The following is a 25,171-nucleotide window of genomic DNA, read 5'->3' as shown; positions in this document are numbered from 1 at the left end:
CGTGCGCAGTACAGACCGTTAGGACAGGATGATGAGCCAGGGAGCAGGGCAGACGGGTGTGCGCATAGACCTAGAGCCTGTTTTTAAACGTGCTTAGGTCAACTAGTAGTATATAATTAACGTTTTAAACTTATGTTCTTTAGTACTAAAGGTCCCTACATGACTCGATTTTCCTATATGATCGACAATTTGATTCGATCGTTATAGTGGATCGGGGGTGAATCGATTATGTTCCAGTCTGCTCAATGGCCTGAAATCTGGTCGAATCGACCAATATACATATACAGATGAAAATATCTGTTGTAATGATTGTAAAGGAATTGGCTACTGTTCACATGATTTTGATCAACAGAGTATCGATATTTGGTTTCAGTGCATGGAGGCACAATATCTTTCAGATTGATTAGTGAAGGAGAATTGCTTAGGATTTTGCTTGTAGTGTGTGGGCCACTAGTCAATCAATTTTCGATCAACCACAGTGTAGTTGATCACTCAGTAAACTCGATCATTTAATGGCTCGATGGAAAATCAAGTAATGTATGGGTACCTTTACACACTACATAAATAAATACGCATAACAAAAGACCGACGTCACCAGAAGTCTTTTTTTGTTTTGCTATTTGCATAGAACAGGGAAGGGTTACAAACACTGACAGTTTGTTAGTGCTATCTGTGTTAGCATTGAGCTTTCCTAGCACTCTCTACCAAACATTTAGTAAAGGTTGCCATATTCGGGCGACTTGGCGGCCGATTGACCATACAATTCAATTATTACAATCGAATCGGTTGAAAATCGTTGCTGCCAAGAGCATGCCGGAACCCCCGGCGCTGTTCCTCCCATGCATGAATACTTTACCTCAGCTGTCAGTGTCAGCTGTTCGCTCCATGCTCTGTCCACATACACGTGGTTGCCGGCCTATATGTGGGCACGTGTGTGACATTACAAGTGTACAGTATGTGGACAGAGCACAGAGCCAGTGGCGGACACCAACAGGTAAAGTATTCACGCACATTTCACACTAGGTGGGACCGCACCAGGGGTTCGATCAGATTCAATCAGAGAGAGATCTGTCTCTTGGTCGATCTGCCGTTACATGGTCTGATGTATGGGCACCTTAAGTTTTCTCCAGAAGTGACACTGACAGCAAAAAAAATAAAATAAAAATCTTACAGTAGAAGTAGTACAAGAAGTTGCTGGAAGAAAACGTACCTGTGTGTGTGTGTTTGTATGTGTCACTGTTGAGGATATGTCTACTTATTTAAATCCCCCATGTCACAAAAGCCAACCCAGACAAAAATAAAATGTGGCAAAGCTTCTCATCTTTTCTAGCACTTTTTTAATATAATTTTTATTTCAAAACAATAAGGTAAGAGGCACAACAATTGTGACAAAAACAACAGAAACAATACCATGTGGTAGTAATTACCTCAGGACATCTTGACAGTTATCCCAAATATCATTTTTTAAACATGACTTGCGAATATGATAAGATTAATCATTGCTGTCTTGTATAGCCAACATAACATAAACAAAACAGCCTAAACATAGGTAGCACATTAAGTAACAGAAAATCTATTTCTAACACATGAGTTGCAGCAGTATTAGAATAAAGCTATGAAATGAGCTTTGTAGACAAAAAGTAATCATATACTAAAGTGAGATCAAGCAGATAAAACCTCAGAGGCACTGACCTGGAGTACACCAGAAGGTATAACATGGAACCTGAGGCTATCAGGGGTCAGAGTATATAATGGTTTTATACTCCAAAGAGAACTCCAGCCACATTGACCACTTTATATAACATTTCTCAAAATTATCCATTCTACTCCTAATGACTGTTTGCTCTTCCGCATCCATAATAAGGTTGATCCAAATAAAACAATACCGCACAGAGGGAGGCTCAGAGTCCTGCCACCTACACAGGATCAGGCTCTTGACTGCATGTAGCAAATGGGGAACAACTGATTTCTTGCAGTAAATACAGAAAAGAGGTAGAAGAGCATGGCTTGTGGACTTCACTGAATGGTAATTCCCAGTACACACCATGCAATTTCCTGTCAGATAGGCGGGTTGAATTGATCATTTCCGATAGGTCCGATTTGATTTCCGTTTCAGTTTTTCAGCATGTTTCAGTTTTTGACTGTCCTCCAGCAAAAGACCCAGCTCCATCTCCCATTCCACAACATAAAAGCAGAGAGAAATAAGAAAAGGGGATACATGCCAGTGACTGAAAGCCAGATAACTAGAGATTAAGATGTTGGGGGCCCTGAGGTGCCTCTTAGTCTAATGGCAATCAGTGTGTGACGGCTGGGGTGGGATGGATGGAGAGGCGCACTTTGGTGGCTCAGCCTCGGGTGCTGGAGGACCTTGTCCCGGCTCTGAATAAAAGGGTGCACTTTTTTTATTATTATTATTATTTAGTATTTATATAGCGCCGACATATTACGCAGCGCTGTACAGTGTGTATATATATATCTTGTCCCTCAAAGGAGCTCACAATCTAATCCCTACCATTGCCATATGTCTATATTATGTAGTGTAAGTACAGTGGTCTAGGGCCAATTTTAGGGGGAGCCAATTAACTTATCCGTATGTTTTTGGAATGTGGGAGGAAACCGGAGTGCCCGGAGGAAACCCACACAGACACGGAGAGAACATACAAACTCTTACTACACTACTCTTACACACTTACACTTACTACACTCCCACAATTTTCTCCATTAATCATTTAATAAAATAGAGAAATTATGTGTTTGGGGGTTTCTGACTGTATGAAGAGAGTTTCAAACTCTATTAATTCAGTATAAGACCATATATCTTTGTGAGAATTAAAGTAGTGGGACAGCTGCATATGTATTTTATGTATCCAATGGGAACCTGCCAAATTCAGCTTTAAGGGTAGCCCATGTTTTAAGTACTGCTCCCTCAAAGAAGTGTCCCATGCAGGGTCATCCACAAGGCAACCTAGGCAGGTACCAGGTGACCCAACTACCACTTTCTCTGACCCTTTTCCCATCTTAGACCACCAAAAAGATCACAAGGGGGAACCAAAGTTACTACCTTGCTTAGGGCCCCATTTCATCTTTATCCATCTCGGACTCTCAGCCTTCCAGAGCCTAAAAACTGTTTGTCAAGATCAGGAGAAAAGAAAAGGGAATCCATGCAGAGGAACGAGGGGTGGGATCCTTGGTGACCATCTATGAATACATCTTAATACATCTTAATAAACCCAGCCAATTTTCCCTGAGTGGAGAGGATTTCTATTGGCTTGTTTGAGTCCAATGGGGGGCTCCAGCAGTATGCTTATGCCGGGGCCTTGATTGGTATTGTAGCAAAGGTCCCCAGTGGCAGGAAAAGCCGTGACCCAAGCGGTGGCGATACGGTAATACTGCGTTAAGCTGCCTAGCTTTCATTACACCAGTTGGCATCCATTTCCCATTCCAGTGTCTGGAAAATGGTACCGGTTGAGCCGTAGCATTATGCTCCCACTCTGCTCCCATTGCGCTCCAGTTCTGATACACTTTAAATATCAAGTGTACATGGATCCTATGCTTAACATTGGATCTGTTTACACATCCGTTTCTGCCCCCCTGAACCATATAGTTTTACAGGCTAGTGGGAATGTGGCCTTACCCTGTAATGCTGATTAGCACTTCAAATAAAAATGGGTGCATTACCTGATAATGTAGTTATGGATTTAAATGACATATTAATCGTCTGATATTGTAGAGTATATGCATTTTGCTAACCTTTCACAACTTAAAGAGGACCTCCAGAGTAAAATCCAGCAGCCTGCAATTAAAAGAAAGTTATATAAGCCTTTGTCCCGCGATGCCGTCCCGAAGTCCGTGCATCGCCCGACTTCCAGCGCCTGGCCCTGTCTCCTCTCCCCCCTAGAGAAAACCGCCAAGCTGTTTACTGGCCCTGCCTCCTCTCTCTCCTCGGAGAGAAATGCCAAGCTATTTACAGTAGTAGATTGCTTGGCTTTTTCCTCTGCGGAGAGAGAGGAGGCGGGGCCAGGTGCCGGAAGTCGGGTGATGCAGGGACTTTGGGACGGCATTGCGGGACAAGGCTTCTCGGGTAAATATAACTTTATCTTACTTAAAGGCTGCAGGATTTTCTTATTTACTCTGGAGGTCCACTTTAAGCACAAATTAGTCTTTTTGGTGTAAAAGGCTTGCAGTCTAGATAAGGGGCATTCAGTGCCCTGCGCTGACTGGTTCCTCATTATACAGGGATGAATATGTATGCCTGTCCTGGGTACCACATGCAGCGGTATTTATCCCGCACACACTCAGATGCATTGAATATTGTTGATCATTTGAGCAGTTTCATTGTGCCTAGGCGGTAACTTCTGGGCCTTTCTGCTGGCAGTCAACAGAAAGCTGCGTGTGTCCAAGTCTGCACTGTACAAACAGAGATTTATCCACTGTACCACGAGTGACAAAGCAGCTATCATCCTTGTATGTCTGGGCCTTGTTCTTTGCACTGTCTCTGATAAGCACCCACTATTCTCCCAGCTGAGCTTTTCCTTTTCCTGCCAGAGAATCCCTGCAGCTGTCTCAGAATAACATTCATTTCCTTCCTGAATATAAGTCTAGAGTGGCTGGCCTCGACAATATAACACTGAGAGGGAAGACTGCAGCAGACAGCACATACGTCTAGAGCTGGCACTGCCCCAATCACTAATGAACTGGCACTGATTTCCTGATGAAAGAGATGGAGAAACAGGACGTGTGCACACACAATGTCACAGTGTCATGGCCCGTGGACCAAAGACAATAACATATGCACCGTTGACAAGGACAAGGGTCCTTTGAAAGTGGAGAAAGAAAAGGCAATGCTTACACAAGAAAAATAGAAAAAAAAATAACAAGGTTTACTTACAGACAAGATTGTGATCTGTGAGCGTTCCTAATGGTTTCCTACAGTAAATGCAGAAAAAGAAATGCTTAATATTGAAGAAAGATTTAGGCAGGGGCGTAGTCATAGCAGCCATAGCAACTGCTATAGGGCCCTGGAGCAGAGGGGGCCCGGTGTGTACTTAATGTATTTACCATTAACTTTCTTGTGTTTCTCCACCCTCTGACTTTGACTCACTGCCCCATGAACTATGTACAGTGTTGATCGGATGAGAATGTAAATAGTCCAATTAACTGATATCCATAGGGTAGGAGCAGGTGGCATTGCTTAAGAGTGCCTACATCTAAGGGCCCCGTGAAAGATTTGCTATGGGCTCCATGATCTCTAGCTACGTCACTGGATTTAGGGCAACACATCGTGGTCCAGTTCAGAATTTCACAGCCCATTTAGTGGTAATCTCGAATTCTCGATACATTGGGAGAAAGTTAATGATGGTCGAACTGGAAAGCTCAATGTACAGATGTTGTCATTTCCATTCACAATAAATAATTTATTTCTAATCGGAAGCTTACCTGAAATCAGATGCCAGGACAAGGGGAATGAGCTGTACTGGGTGGCCACGCTACTAGACCCTCGGTATATGTCGGACATGCAGAACAAGCTGACAATTATGCTTTACAAGACAAGAGACAAGACAAATAACATTTATATCGCGCTTTTCTCCTGGCGGACTCAAAGTGCAAGAGCTGCAGCCACTAGGGCGCGCTCTATAGGCAATAGCAGTGTTAGGGAAACTTGCCTAAGGTTTCCTACTAAATAGGTGCTGGCTTACTGAACAGGCAGAGCCGAGATTCGAACACTGGTCTCCTGTGTCAGAGGCAGAGCCCTTAACCATTACACCATCCAGCCACTTCCACACAATCCAGCCACTTTATAGTGCGTTTAAGGGTGATGTCACAGCACACCGGAATAAAGGTACCACTGCCAGTAATCCTTCCCCATGTCCACGCAGGCAAGGACAGGACGCTGTAGAGATCTCCTGGCCTTAAGTGTGGATGTAGACACTGTGAGCAGGGATGCTCATCCGGATTCTGATTCCAGATTTTTTTAAAAATCCGGCTAGCTATCTGCGCATATTTGGACCGCATAACGCGGATATCCACGGATATTGCGGATATCCGGATCCGAAATACTGTAACTAAGGAGATGACGTCCTGGAGCCAATCAGAGGGCTCCTAGCAGAAGCTCTAGCAACCAATCACAGAGGGGAACCCCGGCCAGCCCCACCTGACCTCATTGAGCATATCAGAGGGCGGTTCCGTGATTAACCCCTTCACTACTATCACTACACTATTGTTAAATTTTAATTAGCTTGATTGATGTCATAGTGTGACAGTCAGAGTGTGTGCTCCAGTGCTGCTGGGCCTAGTAGCAAGGGTTGTACACAGTGATTAGCTGTTCAGTGATTAACCCCTTCACTACTATCACTACACTATTGTTAAATTTTAATTAGCTTGATTGATGTCATAGTGTGACAGTCAGAGTGTGTGCTCCAGTGCTACTGGGCCTAGTAGCAAGGGTTGTACACAGTGATTAGCTGTTCAGTGATTAACCCCTTCACTACTATCACTACACTATTGTTAAATCGTTAATTAGCTTGATTGATGTCATTGTATGACAGTCAGAGTGTGTGCTCCACTGCTGCTGGCCTAGCAGTGATAAACCAAAAGCTGTTCAGTGATTAACCCCTTCACTATCACTACACTATTGTTAAATCATTAATTAGCTTGATGTCATTTGTGTGACAGTCAGGCAGCTGCTATGTGTGTGTGCTGTGCACAGACCAGGCCAGCTGCTGCCTGCTGGCCAGCTATTAGCCTTAGGTATAGTTTAGGGATTAGGGGATAGGATTACTGTGTTATTGTGTAGTTAGTACTGTAGTACTGCAGTCAGTGCTAGTAGTTGTTAGCGTAGTAGTACTACTGTGTTAGCTTTCTACAGAACTGCTGTGCTGTGAGCAGTGCCAGTGTGACAGTTAATGTGCACTAGTGTCTTCTCCTCTGCTGTGTGACTGTCACTCGGCAGCACTTGGCACATGTCACGTGGCACTTGGCACATGTCACTTGGCACTTGGCACATGTCATGTGGCACTTGGAACATGTCATTTGGCATGTGGCACTTTCCATGTTCCAGTGCCACGTGGCAAGTGCCAAGTGACACGTGCCAAGTGCCTATTCATGTCCGTCATGCTCCTGGCACACGTTACACCTGCTGCATTGCCCTGCTCCTGCTGCCTGTGCAGCTCCCACCGCCAGGCCAGGGTGCCAAAGGCCACTGATACCACCTATATTTAACCCAAAACACAATTGCTGCGTAATTTTTTAGAGGTGTCTTGGCTGAAAACTGTCATGGCCCAGTTGTGCAGTTGGACTTTGGACACAATTTGGGATGCACAACCGCTGTCTGGAACCTAGGCCTAATGTTGACAGCCATTTTTTTTTTGGGGGGGGGGGGATTTTAAGTCCCCACATCATCAATTAGCATTCCCCTTTAAAAAATAATTATGCTACATGCCTCATTTACCCTAAAAAACGTGTTTAAAGCAATTTAAAGGGCACTTCCGGTTTTTCTATCCGGATATCCGAATCCACCCGGATAGTCCGGATAATGCGTTTGGATATCTGCATGAACGCGGATATCTGAAAGTTTGGATTCGGATATCCGATCCAGATCCAGATATCTGGGTATCCGGATCCGGATCAATTCGGATTTTGAAAAGAGGTATCCGAGCACCCCTGACCGTGAGCAGCGATGAACCCCTGGACTACTGGGTGCGCAGGCTTGACCTGTGGCCAGAGCTGTCACAATTTGCCATCCAACTTCTGTCTTGCCCTGCCTCAAGCGTCCTGTCAGTTTGCATGGACCCACAATGTAAGTGATTTGTATTTACTATATGAAGAGTGTGAAATAAAGTTGTAACCCCCTATTACTGAAATCTACTAAGCCTGGTCTATAGTTTGTCCTTTGGTGGTGGACACTGTATACCTATTGAGCACTGTCTGCAGGCTGCAGCAGCAGGAGTAGGTGATACATCAGCGCTGAGGATTACAATTACAGTCTTCTACAGTTCCATTTTGGATTGGAATTAACCTCCAGCAGCTAATTTATTTTTGTGGAGCGCTCGATAACCCCTTTTTGCAGCGGATATAATATGAATTGGCCCAAATGACCTGTTAGTTTCCAAATTCGGTTTCTCTTGTGCAAAGATCCAATCTGGTTCGGCCCTCAGTAATTCCGTGGAGCAGAAAAAAAAATGAAAAACAAGGTCTAATTTTGAGCTCATCTCCACTCCACACATGAACACCAGGTGATTGTAAATATAATTTTGCCTTCTTAAAATAGAAGGTATTTGCAAGAATTAATCTCTGAGTTAGAAATAGTGGTTTCCTATGACCATAAAAATACTTTATAAAAAAAAAAAAAAGTATGTATTAATATTTACAACCTAGCTCCTTATTTAAATAATTTTATTTCCAGATACCATCCCACACACAATCTCCATTGTTCTAACAACATTCTTTTGTCTACCTTTCTGGTCACTTCTTCTTACTCCTGCTTACAAGACTTCTCTCGATACCAACCCTCCTCTGGAATTCCCTCCCTCAATACCTCTGCCACTCACCGACACTTACCCTTTTTAGGTGCAACCTAAAAACTCACCTCGCAGAAGGTGAACAGAGGCGCCAAAAGGATAAAAATATGCTAAAATTGTTAAAATTGCTGAGGAGGCAGTGGTGGACTCACCTCCCCCAAGCAGACATGAAGCTGTCAATATTTCATCAGAATAAATGTATTCACATACTCTAAAATACAAAGCAACGCCTTTCGCAGGTATATTCCTGCTTCCTCAGGCAATAATGAGAAGGAGTATCACACTATAAAGACAGAGACAAAAGGAGCCATCAGACTAATTTATGTGTTCTTTTTATAAAGTTTACATGTATAATTAAACCAAAAAAAATGTTGGCTATGGACTTATCTTTGTTGGGGCTGTGTTCAGGTACTGCAAAAATACATATTAGGTTTGTGGAATGAGGTATGGTTTTTCTCCAAATTCCAATACATACTACACTATATTGGGCTCTCGGTTTTCTTTCTTTTAAAAACTCACCTATACCCTCTGACTTCAGACACTTCGGGCACTGACCACCATTTTATCATCGTATACACAGCTTCCCTTTACCAATAGACTGTAAGGGTGATTGGCCAGGGCTCTCTTCCTTTTTGCCTCACAATGCTGTGTAATGTGTGTGCATATCTTTCACACCATGTAAAAAAATGTAACCGATTTGTTCACTGCATCAGGTGTAATCCAACATTGTCTTGTATTGCTGCTTTTTTTTTTCAACTGTTTTTTTTTTTCAATTTTCTTTAAACATCAAGCAACATCAGATGTACAACAGTTATAGGTAAAGAACATTAGCCAGAAATCAACAATAGCAAAACACAAAACAATATACACATGATCGCCCAAATGCAAATACGTCAGAAAGGGAGTATGAACTATCAAGGAATATCTGAGGCCGCCCAGACGGTCCAGGGTTCCCAAATCACATCAAACTCTGAGGTAGTCTCACATATAGTTGAAGTAATTATCTCCAAAACATATTTGTAATGGATTCTATTAACCAATAAAGGCCCAGAAGGGGGGGGGGGGGGGGGACTCCCAAGTTTTAGCAAGCAATGCCTTTGCAGCTTTGCAAAACTGCCCCAAAGGATTATTCTGATGTTTGGAGAGTTGATGATGAGGCCTATGAAACAAAGCAGACCAAGGATCAGGTCGAATCTGCTTTCCTAACACTTCAGATATCAGCGAGAGACCCCCCCCCTCCCCCCCTCTCCAAAGCCAGCTACCAGGGAGCATGACCACCAGCAATGAGCTTGATCAGCAGAGGATGCACATCCACAAAAACATACATCAGATGAGAGTAATCCCCATTTGGCCAGCTGGACTGGTGTCCTAAACCAGTCAAACAATATTCCGTAGTTGAATTCTTTAGTTAATGTATTCCTAGCCGAGCTAGCCATGGCAGAAAAGATGGCCTCCCATTGCTTTGCATCACAAAAAGTGTTCAGTCTATCTTGCCACTTCAACATGGCCTTAGAAAATGTGTCATGTTTGGAATACCAAAATTCATAATATAAAGAAGAAATCAACTCCTCAGGGAGCGGGTAAGACAAAAACATTTTCTCCAAACGGGATCTAACTAAGCGTAGTCTATGCGAACAACGAGATTGCAAAAAATGTCTAACCTGTAAGTACCTGAACGCTTCTGAGTCTGGTAAATCAAATTTCTCCTGTAGTTGCGGCCAAGAAAAGGGGAGGCCATTCCTTAATAAGTCGCCTATAGAATTTATACCTCTAGATTTCCAAGCGCCCCATGCCAAGCCACAAACTGTATTGCTAACTGCTTTATTGTTATACCTGGTATTCTGTTGCATAGCGCCACAGAAGATGCTGGTGCTATACACATCAGTAATAATAATATTCCCTGCAATAATCCATAACTACCTACTACGGCCGCGGCAATTTCAATCGCGAAAATAGCGAAAACTAAAAGGCGTAGGGCCACGGTTTATATATCATTGGAAAGAGGAGAAAGAGAGCTTTAAAATGATGTGCATCTTTCCATAGTTTCTGCACTGCTCGGAGTCCCTTTAAGTAGGGAAACAAGTGTTTATCTGGTGTTTGTGGGAAGGATAAGATCTTTGAAGAGCAAATTTCCTGGAGGCCCAGATGGTAAGCAGTCATTTTTGGGAGGATATGCCTCCAGAGATTCTGACTGACAGGTCATTTTCTATGTGGAATGTGTAGGTCATATGCCTATGAGAAGAGGTTGCCACAGACATTCAGGCAATCTATATTGATGATTGAAAGTATCTTATACAAGGAATGCAGTGTTAGAATTGGCTCATATAGATACTGTTATGTAAGAATACCATACCTAGTTCTATGTTATTTAAGCTTAGTGTTTGTCACTATTGTCCTGTTTGAATAACTGTTATTCTGTTAGGCTACGTCCACACTTATCCGTTCCAGAACGGATCGCTCCCCCTCCCTCACCTGGGCCCCTCCTTCCCCTTCCCTGCTCCCCCTCCCTCACCTGGGTCCCCCCTTCCCTGCTCCCCCTCCAGCTAGTTTAATTAATTAAATCGTATAAAATAAATGTATTAGAATGTATGAACCCAAGCAGTGAGCGGGGAACTTACTTCCTTGCATTCCACCGCTCGCTGTCACTTCCTGCAATGCTGCCCTCTGTACTTCATTGGGTGGCATTGCAGGAAGTGACGGCGAGCGGTGGGACACAAGGAAGTAAGTTCCCTGCTCGCCGCTTGGCTTTATACATTTTAACACAATGATTTTAAATGATTTAATTGATGAAACTAGCTGGAGGGGGAGCGGGGAAGGGAGGACCCAGGTGAGGGAGGGGGGGCAACCCCCCTCCACACTGTTGCCCCCACTGCCCCTCTAACTGCCTGCTACCCCCTCCAGCATGGCGGCCCTCCTCCCCTGGGACACAGAAAACAGATCCATTTCTGTGGCAAAAGATGCCTGTGTAGAGGGGTGTAAAAAACACAGAGAGCCAAATACAGTGTAGTAAATCTTAACAAATGATAAATGTTTAGAGTAAATGCAGTATACTCACAAAGCAGAGTCACCACAAAGGTAACCGCTGTAAAGGCAGGTGGGGAGATTAAACCTGTCCCCACTCAGGATTAAGAAGTCGCTTTCTGTAGATCAGGAAAGAAAGGGTAACACCCCTCCACCAAGGGTAGACTCAGATATTGTATGAAGGCAACAGAGGCGGCAAAATAATAAAATCCAATAAAAAAATTTAAAAGTATAAATAAAGAGGAGTTAGTGGTGGACTTACCTTCTCAAGCAGACAAACAAATTGTCGATTTCAACAGTGAAAAGTTTTATTTATACACTCCAATAAATTGTGCAACGCGTTTCACATAACCCTGCCTCATCAGGCAGTAAAAAACGGAGTATACAACAGCTGCAGATCAGTGTAACACTAAGGGCCCTTTTCCACTAGCGGCGTTTGCGATGCTGAATCGCAAAATCGCAAACTGCTAGTGATTTTGAAATCGCTACGGTTTGCTTTTTAACATAGGAATCGCGGTAGGTAATTTCCACTACCGCGATTCGTTTTTGACTCAAACGTGATCGCACCGCGGAGCGATCTTTGCCGCGATTTTGCTATGCAGTGCATTGCATAGCAAAATCGTGAACGCGATCGCCGGGAAGTTTCCTGCACTTGCGATTCAGCAATCGCTAGCGTTTAGCACGAACGCTAGTGATTGCTAGTGGAAAAGGCCCCTAAGGCCCCATTTACACTTAATCAGTTGCTCTCAGTTATAACTGAAAGGACAACTGATTTTCAAAGTAATGCCCATGTTTTCCTATGGCACCTTTCACACTTACCGCGTTTTAATTGAAATATTTTTCACAATGCACTGCTATGGAGAAGAAAAAAAAACGTGTACCAACCGTTTAAGTGTAAACGGGGCCTAAGCGCCTTTGTGTAGAGGGGGATCTGTTTTCGCATTAATTTTCACTACAGCTCCATGTATTCGACTCCATGTGCGGTCTGTGAAAATCTTGCAAATCTGGACTGTCCATTCAGGTTTTCAAAACGGATCGCCCTGAATGCAGACAAATCCGTTTTTTAAGTGAAGACTGCAGCTATTTTTAACATTGGTATCCGTGGCTCCGGTTTTGATCCGGGCTAAAAACTGGAGCCACAGATTTTAGAACAAGTGTGAACCTACTCTAAATGTATTTTTTCAAATACTGTGCAATATGTTCTTATAAAAGAGATGAGATGTGCATGAAGACATTGTTTGTGAGGACATTCTGAGGAGTTCTAGTACATAATTGTCTGAGGCTGATGATTTACAGAGATCAATCTAACAATTCACTAACTCTCAGAGTGGCTCCCTGAGACAGTTTAGGGCAGATATTGTGGAGATTCCAAATTACCTAGCTGTGTGTTTTTAAGATGTGGGTTAGTCAGTGGCGTAGCTAAGGAGCTGAGGGCCCTGATGCAAGTTTGACAATGGGGCCCCCAAGCACTCTATACATAACAATTGATACGGTACACCAAAACCTGCCAATGGCTACTACAGTGTCAAAGGTGCAAGAAGGGAATGGGTAGCAGATTGTTAATGATTAACACAATTCAAAGTATCTATAAGGGCCCTTTTCCACCAGCGCGTTTGCGCTGGCTGAATCGCAAAGACGCAAACCGCCAGCGATTTTACAATCGCTACGGTTTGCTTTTTAACATAGGAATCGCGGTAGGTCATTTCCATTACCGCGATTCATTTTTGACAGGAACGCGAACGCGCGGCGGAGCGATATTTGCCGCGATTTTGCTATGCAGTGCATAGCATAGCAAAATCGCGGCCGCGAACATCGGGGAATCGCCGGTAATTGCGATTCAGCAATCGCTAGCGTTCAGCGTGAACGCTAGCGATTGCTAGTGGAAAAGGGCCTTAAAAGTGATTATTCCGAGCACAGGACCAATAGAGAGCTAACACTGCAGTTGAGGGAGGGCACCTCTGGCCCAAGGGGTCGCAACCTCTGCATCTCCTGTTGCTACGCCCCTGGGGTTAGTGGCCTGGCTAGTATTTGAACCTGTGATACTAGCACTACTAAGTATCCTTAAAACCAAGCTCTCTGCAGCAATGCTGTGCTACAAAGATAAGGAATTACATACCCAGTGTTTCTTTCCTTCCTTCCCTTCCCCTTTGCTCAGCTTGTGGAGCCCTCAGAGTGACACAGGCTGAGGGCTGGAATGACTTGTCCACACAGAAGCAGCTTGCTAGCAAAGAAGGACAGAAGTGTTCCAGCCAGTTACACCTGTAGTTAACTTTTCTTCCATGATAGTACCATCACTTAGACAATATCCTCTACTCAAAAGACTGAGTTGTTTGTGATGTTTGCAATTGGTTCCTGTGATTGCTGAAGTATTAAGCCTTAATTGTATCACATAAATTAGACAAAAAAATATTTAAAGGAAACCAGAGACGTACAAGGCTAAAGATTTGATACTTACCTGGGGCTTCCACCCGCCCCATAATCACGTCTGAGTGTCACGCCTTAATCCCGCGGTTTGCCGATCAGCCCTGGTAACTGGCTCAGTTGCGTCAGTCCGGGTCTACTGCGCATGAGGTCAGCACATGCGCAGAAAACCCAGAGTAGACCCGGCTGAACCTGTTACCGGGGCTGATCGCAGTTGAACAGCAGACCTCGGGAGGACGGCGTGGGACTCAGACGTGTTTATGGGGCGGGAGGAAGCCCCAGGTAAATATCAAATCTTTAGCATTGTATGTCTCTGGTACACTTTAAAGCTGGCCATACTCGCATCAGTTCTGATCGCTTTGATTGAATCTGCCAGTAAACTATTGCTCATGTCAGCAGCTTTTCTACTTATTCATAATGGTTGCTTCTATTTTCTAGCAGTAGTGATATTAGTTAACAGAGCTTAAACTGTCTTTGGTTATGTTTTGTAATATTCTTGGTACTGTATTCTCCATTATTGAGCTACCTTCTTATCCGCTTTCAAAGTTTGATGGTACAGCATGTCAGAAGACTGACATGCCTTGTTGTATGTGATGATTACCCAACATGTAACTCACCTATAGATCTATAAGACTGTGTTGGTACTGTTGTACTGTGTTGTATTGTTTGACTTAAAAACTCAATAAAAACTATTGAAATTAAACTATTGCTCATATACAATCGATTTTGACTTTCAACTGATTCGTGCTGTTTATCGATCTTTGAAAGTCTGATCTGACAACATAAAAACTCTGTGGGATGGGGGCAGGACAGGAGTGGTGGGGGATTGATGGCCCATAGTGTTGCCCTGCATTTAGCAGTACAGAGCAATCAGCTTCATTGAAGCTTAAAGGGGCACTATAGCGAAACATTTTAAAGAGACTCTGTAACTTTAAAAAGATCCCCTGGGGGGTACTCACCTCGGGTGGGGGAAGCCTCCGGATCCTAATGAGGCTTCCCCTGCCGTCCTGCGTCCCACGGGGGTCTCGCTGCAGCCCTCTGAACAGCCGGCGACAGGCCCGACTGTAATTTCAATATTTACCTTTGCTGGCTCCAGCGGGGGCGCTGTGGCTGCATTCGGCTCGGAAATAGATGGAAATACCCGATCTCCGTCGGGTCCGCTCTACTGCGCAGGCGCCGGAGACTTGCGCCTGCGCAGTAGAGCGGACCCGACGGCGATCGGGTATTTCCGCCTACTTCGGAGCCGACAGCCATCAGAGCGCCTGCGCAGGAGCCAGGAAGGTAAATATTACGTCACGGCTGTACGGAGGGCTGCAGCGAGACCCCCGAGGGACGCAGGACGGCGTGGGAAGCCTCATTAGGATCCGGGGGCTTCCCCCACCTGAGGTGAGTACCCCCCAGGGGACGTTTTGCCATTACAGTTCCTCTTTAAAATTTAAAATATGTGCAAACATAGACAAAGAAGAAGTACGTTTTTTTCCAGAGTAAAATGAGCCATAAATTACTTTTCTCCTATGTTGCTGTCACTTACAGTAGGTAGTAGATATCTGGCAGAAGCGACAGCATTTGGACTAGTCCATCTCTATATAGGGGATTCTCAGCAAGGCTTTTATTCTTTATAAAGATATTCCCTAAAAAGGATTTAAACAATGATGCTAGCCAGCTTCCCTGCTCGCTACACAGTTGTTTGGCAGTTGGACAGAGCAACTGCCATTCACTAAGTGCTTTTGAAAATAAATAAAACCCTAAGAATCCCCAATGAAGAGATGGACTAGTCCAAAACCTGTCGCTTCAGTCAGATTTCTACTGCCTACTGTAAGTGACAACAACATAGGAGAAAAGTAATTTATGGCTTATTTTACTCTGGAAAAAATGTACTTCCCTTTTGTACATGTTCGCACATATTTTAAATTTTTTCGCCATAGTGCCCCTTTAATGGATTTCTGGTGAAACCTAGCAAAATTAAGCTTGCTGTGATAGCAGTCAATAACTACCAAATCTAATTCTAATGGAATAATGATAAATCGGCTAGGCATATTTGATGTGTGTATGCGGTAGTAGGGAGGAGCAAGTGAAATTGACAAGATTGGTCTTGCAGTGAATCAGCCCCAATCTTGTTTAGCAAGATTTTCGCAAACCCAACTGTGAAGGCAACAATGAGAAAGTACCCAGGGCAATCATATAGTTTTACATGTAAGCAATCTTAAACAGTCGATCTTACATCAATCATGAACCGCCATTTTACTAATGTTAGCATGATTATTTTACGATTGACAAAAGAGAACTGTCATTGCCAATCAATATTTTAGTTGATTTCAGCCCTTAAAGGACAACTGTAGTGAGAGAAATATTTATTTCCATTTAAGCAATACTAGTTGCCTGGCAGACCTGCTGATCCTTGGCCGCTAATACTTTTAGCCATAGACCCTGAACAAGCATGCAGAATATCAGGTGTTTTTGACATTATTGTCAGATCTGACAAGATTGGCTGCATGCTTGTTTTTGGTGTGATTCAGATACTACTGCAGCCAAATAGACCAGCAGAGCTGCCGGGCAACTGGTATTGTTTAAAATAAATATGGCAGCCACCATATTCTGCTCACTACAGTTGTCCTTTTCAGAGTCAATATGGACTTGATTGTTTAAGTGTGGGGTTCTTGTTACTTATATATGATCTTTGGTGCACTGTTACATCCTCACTTTACCTACAGATATACCCTTCAAAACTCCACGCACACACAATATCACCACACATTCCTGGGACCTCTTAGCCACAGAACAACACTGCGCCTCCCATTACCCATAGCTAGAAAAGATTATTTCAGCTCACTTCTGTAGATTTAGCAAAGGTTTAGCTCCGGAGCACCAAGATGCTTATTTTGGGCGTGTGCTCATGGATCGCCTATGACTTCAGCTACACAGTGTGGATGAACTCAGGCAATATGGTAGTGGGAGGGTAGTGTTAAACATGGAGAGGGATGTTAGTGTTAGGTGTGGAGATAGGACTATCTTTAGTGTTAGGTGTATACAGGTATTCTAGGGAGAGGTGATTAGAGTTAGGGGTGTAGATATGAATAGTGTTAGGCGCATAGATAACCATATCCTATGTGAGGAGAAGGTGGAGGGTTAGTGTTAGGAGATAGGGAAACAAATAGTTGAATATTCATAATAGAAAATTACCAGCATTTTAACTATGTGCAATATCTTGCTGGCAGCTACACTACACTACTGTACACTGACAGCTACACTAAATGTATGTCACCATGGTGCATCCCAGAAACCCTTACCCAGTACTTTAATATAATTCAGTCCCACCCACCTTGGCACAGGAAAAGAAAGTAGAGGCACACCTCATCTCCAATCAGTGATGAAGAAAAGTTTTGATTGTTGCATGTGCCATGGTCCCAGCTCTCAGTTCAGTTGTCCTTTAATATCAATAGAAAGATGTGATTATCGATTGCAATTAAAAAAAATTCTATAGTGTGTAGCTACCTTTACCAAGATTGATTTATTATTGACAAAAGAACATTTACTTTAATTTTATGATCGATTAGACGTTTTGTCTAATTGAGTCTCCATTATAATGCTAGTTTCGTAAGACTGATTGGAAGTTTGACAAAAATCTTGTGAATTTACAAATCTTGCGAACCTACAAGTAACAATATCACTTGTTAATGGTTAGTGCTCCCATGCACTGGCCGGGCACTTGCTAGGACTCAGTACCGGTGGTGAAGAGGTGGCCCCCTCAGTCATATCTGAGTGTGGCTGTGGCTGTGGCCATGCTCAGATGCGAATGGTATTTGCTGACTGTGTAATGCCACTACATGTCAAAATTTGACCAGTGGTAGCATAACTTAATGGCAAACAAATGCGATTCACTTTTTTCGTAGATGTCAGTAAACAATGTCCTTTGTCAATAAATTCTTGATCTTTGGCAGTAAAAAAAATAAATAAATAAAAAATTGAAAGGCTGGCAAAACTGGTCTCATGGAGATCAGGAAGGTACCAAAAGGTGGACCCTTTTTGGGTTGCTTGATCGGTAATCTGAAACTGCTGACGAGTGGAGCAGGGTAAAGTGTGTATTAGGCCCCGTTTACACTAAATCAGTTGGTACGCGTTTTTTTTTCTTCTCCATAGCAGTGCATTGTGAAAAATGTCTCAGTTAAAACGTGTTAAGTGTGAAAGGTGTCATAGAAAACATGAGCATTACTTTGAAAATCAGTTGACCTTTCAGTTATAACTGAGAGCAACTGATTAAGTGTAAACGGGGCCTAACCTCTCAGTAGGATCAGCCATACTATGCCAGGGAAAAAAAACACATATATAAGTAGATAAATACTTGAGCTACTTGCATAACACATGTATTATACTGTCCACGTTTTGATTTCAGTGAATGTTATATAGTAAATTACGAGAATTCTGTTCCTGGTGGGGGCCATGTCTTTTGCCCACAGTTAAGGCTAACTCGTGATGTCATTTCTGCCCTTTATTTTTTTTTTCTTGTCTCCTCCAATCGCTGAGTCGCCTCAGCCTTGCCTGTAAACACAAATGAGTAGGGGATTAGGTTTCAGATAAGCAGCTGGCAGGGAAATAAAGGGAAGAGGAGGAATAGATTATAGATAAAAAGAACCCCCAGCATGCAATTCTTTGGCACCGACTACTAAAGAGCCAGTGCTCCTTAAGGAGAACCTGTACTGAGTAAAAATATTTAAAATAAACACATGAGGTAACTTCAAATGAACATTGCATTGTTACCTTGCCATCAGTTCCTCTCAGAAGCTCACCATTTTCTTCTGACAATAATCCCTTCCAGTTCTGACAATATTTTGTCAGATTTGAAATATATCAGTTGCTGTCAGTAAAATATCAGTTGCTGTCAGTTATAGCTGAGAGGAAAACTGATGTACCAGGTAATGTCCATGTTTCCCTATGGCTCAAGTGGGCAATGTTACAGTTTAACTGTGTGCTGACCAGAATGCTCTTATGGGTAATGGCCATTTTCAAAATGGAGGACGGAAAATTCCCTTGATCACAGTGAACAAACAGGACGTGGAACAGGAGAAAGACACTGAGGAGTAGACTACATGGAAGGTAAGTATGAATTGTGTATGCTTATTTTGACTTTTAATTTTTAGTTCAGGTTTTCTTTAAGTATGTGATAACGCCAAACCATAACAGCAGAAAAAGTTTTGAATGCAGGAAAAGCATCTTTATCACTTAATACACTCAGACCAGTTGCTGTTGAAATTTAATTTTTATGGTGACGATACCGCTTTAAAGAGAACCTGAACTGAAAATAAAAAGTAAAAATAACCATACACAGGTCATACTTACCTCCTGTGTAGTCTACTTCTCAATCTCTTTCTCCTCTCCTGCGTCCCATTTGTCCACTGTGATTGTAAGGCTTGGTGGTGTATTCTCCACAGTCAGCATGCAACGCATGAGCTGGCGTGGAGGAGGTACACACACTAGCACAAGGAAACAGGCTATCCCTAGTATAGTGGAGGGGAGGACTGACTCCAATAGGAGATTGTGGCGCACAGAGCCGGTGCAGATCTGACAGCCACAAACAATGCTTTCGTTATAACGTCTCAGCGCAAAGTAGCGCTGAGCGCATAAACCAGAACTGAGGAGATCAGGACAGGTAGACAGAATGAACGCTTGCTAGCTAGCGGCTACTTAGCGACAGCAAGCGTCCAAAACCAGACAGACTGGAATGAGGCAGCCAATGCGATGCGGCGATGGCGTGCCTCACAAAGACAGGACAGGATAGTCAGAAAATAGCAGGATTAAGATAGATGAACGTAACACAGATAAATATACAATAAGTATGTTTTCCTAGCGTATTACAATTACAGCTATCAATGAAACTATTTGTAACTTCTGACTAACATATGTATATATCGGCAATGAACCGATATATGACATAAGCAGGAACGCTGACTAGGACTGGAGTAATACAGGGAACAGGACTCAGAAGGATTCGCTATCTCTTCGCAGAGATGAACGCAATCCACAAACGGTAACAGAACAGGATTCAGAAGGATTCGTTATCTCTTCGCAGAGATGAACGCAATCCACAAACAGTAACAGGACAGGATTCAGAAGGATTCGTTATCTCTTCGCAGAGATGAACGCAATCCACAAACAGAACCAGAAGCAGGGTAACTACCTCAGCACGGGTGGTCACGGTACGCGCAACCTACCAAAACGTGCTGGAAAGCTGACTAACTGCACACAGGATATAAACAGTTCATGTACGTATACATCAGCGACACTGATGTATTAACGTAACACAAATACAAGGAAAATAATAAACGTGCTGGTATGCATATATATTGGCAATGAACCAATATATGATGCAAAGACCAGCAAAGTATCTTTATAACAAGAAACACGATCGGGGGCTAAAGCGACAGCAAGGCAGGCTTAAGCTGAAGCTATGAAAAACCCAAGGAAACCCTGCAGGAAGCAGATCTTTATACTGAGGTCATCCAATGGGAGCAGACATGCAGATTCCCACACAGGTGAATGATAATCAGTCACAAGCTGACAGCAGGGAAAGACAGACAAAGCTATGCAACTTGCATGGAAATAGATCAGAACTGCCTGAGCTGCAGCACTAATACTTCCAGTAATAGCTGCTGCAGCAGCGATCATTACAGTACCCCCGCCTTTAAAAGCGGATTCCAGACGCTTTTCAAAACCGAAATTCCCAACAAAACAGTCTGACTGATAATTCATGATGACCGGGACAGCCCGGCAAGACCGAATTCCAGAATCAGTCCCCACAAGACTGGACCCATCAGAACCAGAACCTACAGAACCACGCCCATCAGTACCACAAGCCCCAGTGTGACACCCATCAGAACCATGATTTCCAGAAGAAAGCCCTCCGAAATTCCCTGAGCGATACCCACCGCCTTCCAGGAACCGTTCAGAAACGCCAAAGCCTTTGCAATGCCCACCGGTACTGTCTTTACCAACACAAAACCCACTGTTGAACCAGTCCAAGGTACCAGGACAGGTTTTCTCAGAGACCTCCCAGAACACCTTGAAGCTCCAAAGAGATCCCCATATGTCAGAACGCCCCTTAGGCTCACATGGAGAACTATCAAGAACCCCTATGGAACCTAGGGCAATTCCCGAGTCAGGGCCACAAGGACAAACATCAATATCAGGGCTTTCAGGGACCAGAACCATCTCTGGGCATGCAGGCAGACTGGCAACATCAGAACGTGTTCCCACTAAGGAAGCATCAGAGCACGCTAACACCTTAGACACACTTGGGCATTCTGGCACACAAAGAACATCTGGGCACACCGGCACAAGAGAAACCTCTGGGCATGTCAAGGAACTGTGAGCCTCAGGGTCAGCCAAGACAGGACCAAAACCAGGACTGGCCAAAAAAAAATCATCATGACTAAACTTCGCAACCACTGGACTTTTACACGAGAATGCTGGATCAGACTTAGATGTCGCTGATTCCAGCAAAGTCAGTAACAAATCAGATTCAGGGGCACCAACAAAACAGGACAAATCTTCTGATGTATGCACTGAACCAGATAGGGACTCCACAACTACCTCTGGACTGGACAGAGACTCATTTAATACACTGGATTGGAGCTCATGAGGCGCTGCAGAACAAGTCAGTATTGCAGCAGCCCCCACTGGACTAGGCAAAACTGAGGAATTCCCTGGACAGGAAGGGGACTCTGGAACCTCTGCCACAGCGGCCAGAGAACTAGAATCTTTCAGGATACAGGGCTGGGTTTCAGGAACACTCATCGGACCGGACTGAAATTCTGAGATTTCTATTATTTTGACCAGAGAATCAGAATTATCCATGTTACAGGGCAAGACTTCTGAAACATTCAGAGGACAGGGCTGGAGTTCCTCGGCTGTTACAACACTGGAGAGGGACTCAACAACATTGGTTAAATCAGACTGTGTACAGGGCAAGGTATCTGACACACTTGCTGACGAGGACAATATTTTAATGACTTCTGCTTTGCTGGGCAGAAATTCATCAAGTTTTATTAGAGCAGACTGTAATTCCAAAACAGCTGCTAGACAAGTGAATATTACTGCAACACCAACTGAGGTAAGCAGTGCTTCAGCCTCCTCTGCTAGAGGGTTTAAAGTATCCAAAATACTGGGTGAAGCATAAGACTCTGCGACCACAGCTTCACTGGACAGGATCACTGAACAGTCCATATTGCAGGGCAAAACCATGGAAGCACCTGCTGGACAGCATAATGATTCTGTGACCTGAGTTTCATTGGAGAGATTTACTGCACAATTCATGGTACAGGGCAAATTTATTGGAAAATTTTCTGAACAAGGTAATAATTCTGCGATTTCAGGTTCACATAGCAGATGCTCTGAGCTATTCACGAAACTAGAGCGAGGTGTAGAAACAGGAAGATCAAGACACAATGTTTGCGCATCTGCTGGATCAGACAGGAGTTGAACTTTATTAACACAGGTAATTTCTGCAGAAGTGTTTGCAGAGACAGGCAAGATTTTTCTGGTGTCTGTTTCACTAAACAAAGAGTCATGAGTACTGGCTAGGCTGGACTCGGAAGTCAGCAGGACCTCTGGATTCTCTGCTGAGAAATTTGCGCAGGGCAAGGTTAAGAATGTATCAGTGGCTTCTGTTTTACTGGGAAGTAACACTGAGTTATCCATGGTACAGGGTGGAATTGCAGGAACTTCAATTTCACACAAAAAGAGCTCCGAATCACCTGCTGAATCAGCCAAAGGTGCTGAAGCAGGCGGGTCAGAACGCCAAATTTGCGAATTCGGAGTCACAAAAAAATCATCCAAAATCAGTTCCCACACATCAATCAATGGAGCCACAAAGTCATACTCACACACACCAGTTTTTATTAGGTTATAGGCAGACTTAATGCATGCATTCAATACCAATTCACTTTTTGCACTGTAAAATTGACAAAATGAACTTGAATCATTCTTCCATTCATTGACCGGAGCTTCCATCTCTCCTTTCTCAAATGGAGGATTCCAAGCATACTTAACAGGCAGATCATGGTTTGCAGATATGATTGTGGCAGGCACATGTATAGGGTTAATTAGCAGGTGATTGGCAGATTCCTTATTCTTAAGAATCTCCAATACCTGTAGCAAGTGTTGAACTGTAGTGTATGCAAACTTCCCTTGGTTCACAAATAAGTTGATTTGTTCAATACTCTGTAATATCTCATCATAATCATACTCAGACAATTCTTTTAAACAAAAATCTTTATTTTCCCTAGCCAGGGAGGAAAGTTCATTAGTAGTTTCATAAGTCCATTTAACTCCCCTGAAAGACAATTGCATTTCATTATCTGTTAATGGCAGAATCTCATTATAGGTCTCAGTCGCTAAGGATAACGATTCTGCAGATTGGACACGTTTCTTAGAACGTTTGCGTTTTGCCTTTGACCTTGCGGTTTTTGGTGATTTATTCAAAGCTGCAGGAAAATTATCAGTAACACTTTCTGCTTGCTGCTCATTCTTGCAAGCAATTGAAGGAGCAGCTGATTGGCCTGCTGCCAGGAGTTCATTAAGAGGAAAAGGCAATGGATCTATGCGCAACCAGTTATGGATCACAAACGCTAGAAATTCCAGTGGTCTCTCTTTCAAATCGGAATGATTGAGAACATCAAATGCCCACTGGAATAATTCCCCTTTAAACAAAATATAACTTAGTTGGAGTGCCCAGGTTGAAACAGGAGTCGCTTGGAGATCAGGATTGGTCAGGAACCTGGCACATTCAGAGAAAAACTCATTTTCTGTTTCAGAGCTAAGTTCTTCAAATTTCTTAAAGGAACAGGAACCATAATTAACAGTCTCATACTTTCTGGGAATCCCCCCCACAATGGGGATTGGTAATGGGGTTTTCATAATGTAAGGCTTGGTGGTGTATTCTCCACAGTCAGCATGCAACGCATGAGCTGGCGTGGAGGAGGTACACACACTAGCACAAGGAAACAGGCTATCCCTAGTATAGTGGAGGGGAGGACTGACTCCAATAGGAGATTGTGGCGCACAGAGCCGGTGCAGATCTGACAGCCACAAACAATGCTTTCGTTATAACGTCTCAGCGCAAAGTAGCGCTGAGCGCATAAACCAGAACTGAGGAGATCAGGACAGGTAGACAGAATGAACGCTTGCTAGCTAGCGGCTACTTAGCGACAGCAAGCGTCCAAAACCAGACAGACTGGAATGAGGCAGCCAATGCGATGCGGCGATGGCGTGCCTCACAAAGACAGGACAGGATAGTCAGAAAATAGCAGGATTAAGATAGATGAACGTAACACAGATAAATATACAATAAGTATGTTTTCCTAGCGTATTACAATTACAGCTATCAATGAAACTATTTGTAACTTCTGACTAACATATGTATATATCGGCAATGAACCGATATATGACATAAGCAGGAACGCTGACTAGGACTGGAGTAATACAGGGAACAGGACTCAGAAGGATTCGCTATCTCTTCGCAGAGATGAACGCAATCCACAAACGGTAACAGAACAGGATTTAGAAGGATTCGTTATCTCTTCGCAGAGATGAACGCAATCCACAAACAGTAACAGGACAGGATTCAGAAGGATTCGTTATCTCTTCGCAGAGATGAACGCAATCCACAAACAGAACCAGAAGCAGGGTAACTACCTCAGCACGGGTGGTCACGGTACGCGCAACCTACCAAAACGTGCTGGAAAGCTGACTAACTGCACACAGGATATAAACAGTTCATGTACGTATACATCAGCGACACTGATGTATTAACGTAACACAAATACAAGGAAAATAATAAACGTGCTGGTATGCATATATATTGGCAATGAACCAATATATGATGCAAAGACCAGCAAAGTATCTTTATAACAAGAAACACGATCGGGGGCTAAAGCGACAGCAAGGCAGGCTTAAGCTGAAGCTATGAAAAACCCAAGGAAACCCTGCAGGAAGCAGATCTTTATACTGAGGTCATCCAATGGGAGCAGACATGCAGATTCCCACACAGGTGAATGATAATCAGTCACAAGCTGACAGCAGGGAAAGACAGACAAAGCTATGCAACTTGCATGGAAATAGATCAGAACTGCCTGAGCTGCAGCACTAATACTTCCAGTAATAGCTGCTGCAGCAGCGATCATTACAGTGATCAATGGAATTCTCCGTCCTTCATTTTAAAA

General features: G+C 43.5%; 1 long non-coding RNA gene across 7 annotated transcripts in view; it reads right to left on the bottom strand.

The window, feature by feature from the left end:
- LOC137521583 (uncharacterized) overlaps positions 1-25,171 on the bottom strand; it is a 296,776-nt gene that overhangs the window by 109,619 nt on the left and 161,986 nt on the right. Inside the window, exons 7-8 of one of the 7 annotated variants that reach the window (XR_011022158.1) lie at positions 17,278-17,383; positions 4,887-4,926 (exon numbers count right to left, since the gene is read on the bottom strand). The exons of 5 other annotated variants lie outside the window; for them this stretch is intronic. This is a non-coding gene — a long non-coding RNA (uncharacterized lncRNA). Of the gene's footprint in view, positions 1-4,886; positions 4,927-17,277; positions 17,384-25,171 lie in introns of those variants that run through there. One more of the 7 variants, XR_011022156.1, reaches the window with a different exon arrangement.

The sequence above is a fragment of the Hyperolius riggenbachi genome, chromosome 1 (genome assembly GCF_040937935.1).
Source record: "Hyperolius riggenbachi isolate aHypRig1 chromosome 1, aHypRig1.pri, whole genome shotgun sequence".
NCBI lineage: Eukaryota > Metazoa > Chordata > Amphibia > Anura > Hyperoliidae > Hyperolius > Hyperolius riggenbachi.
The sequence above is the reverse complement of the archived record's forward strand: the minus strand, read 5'-3'. Positions and strand labels throughout refer to the sequence as shown.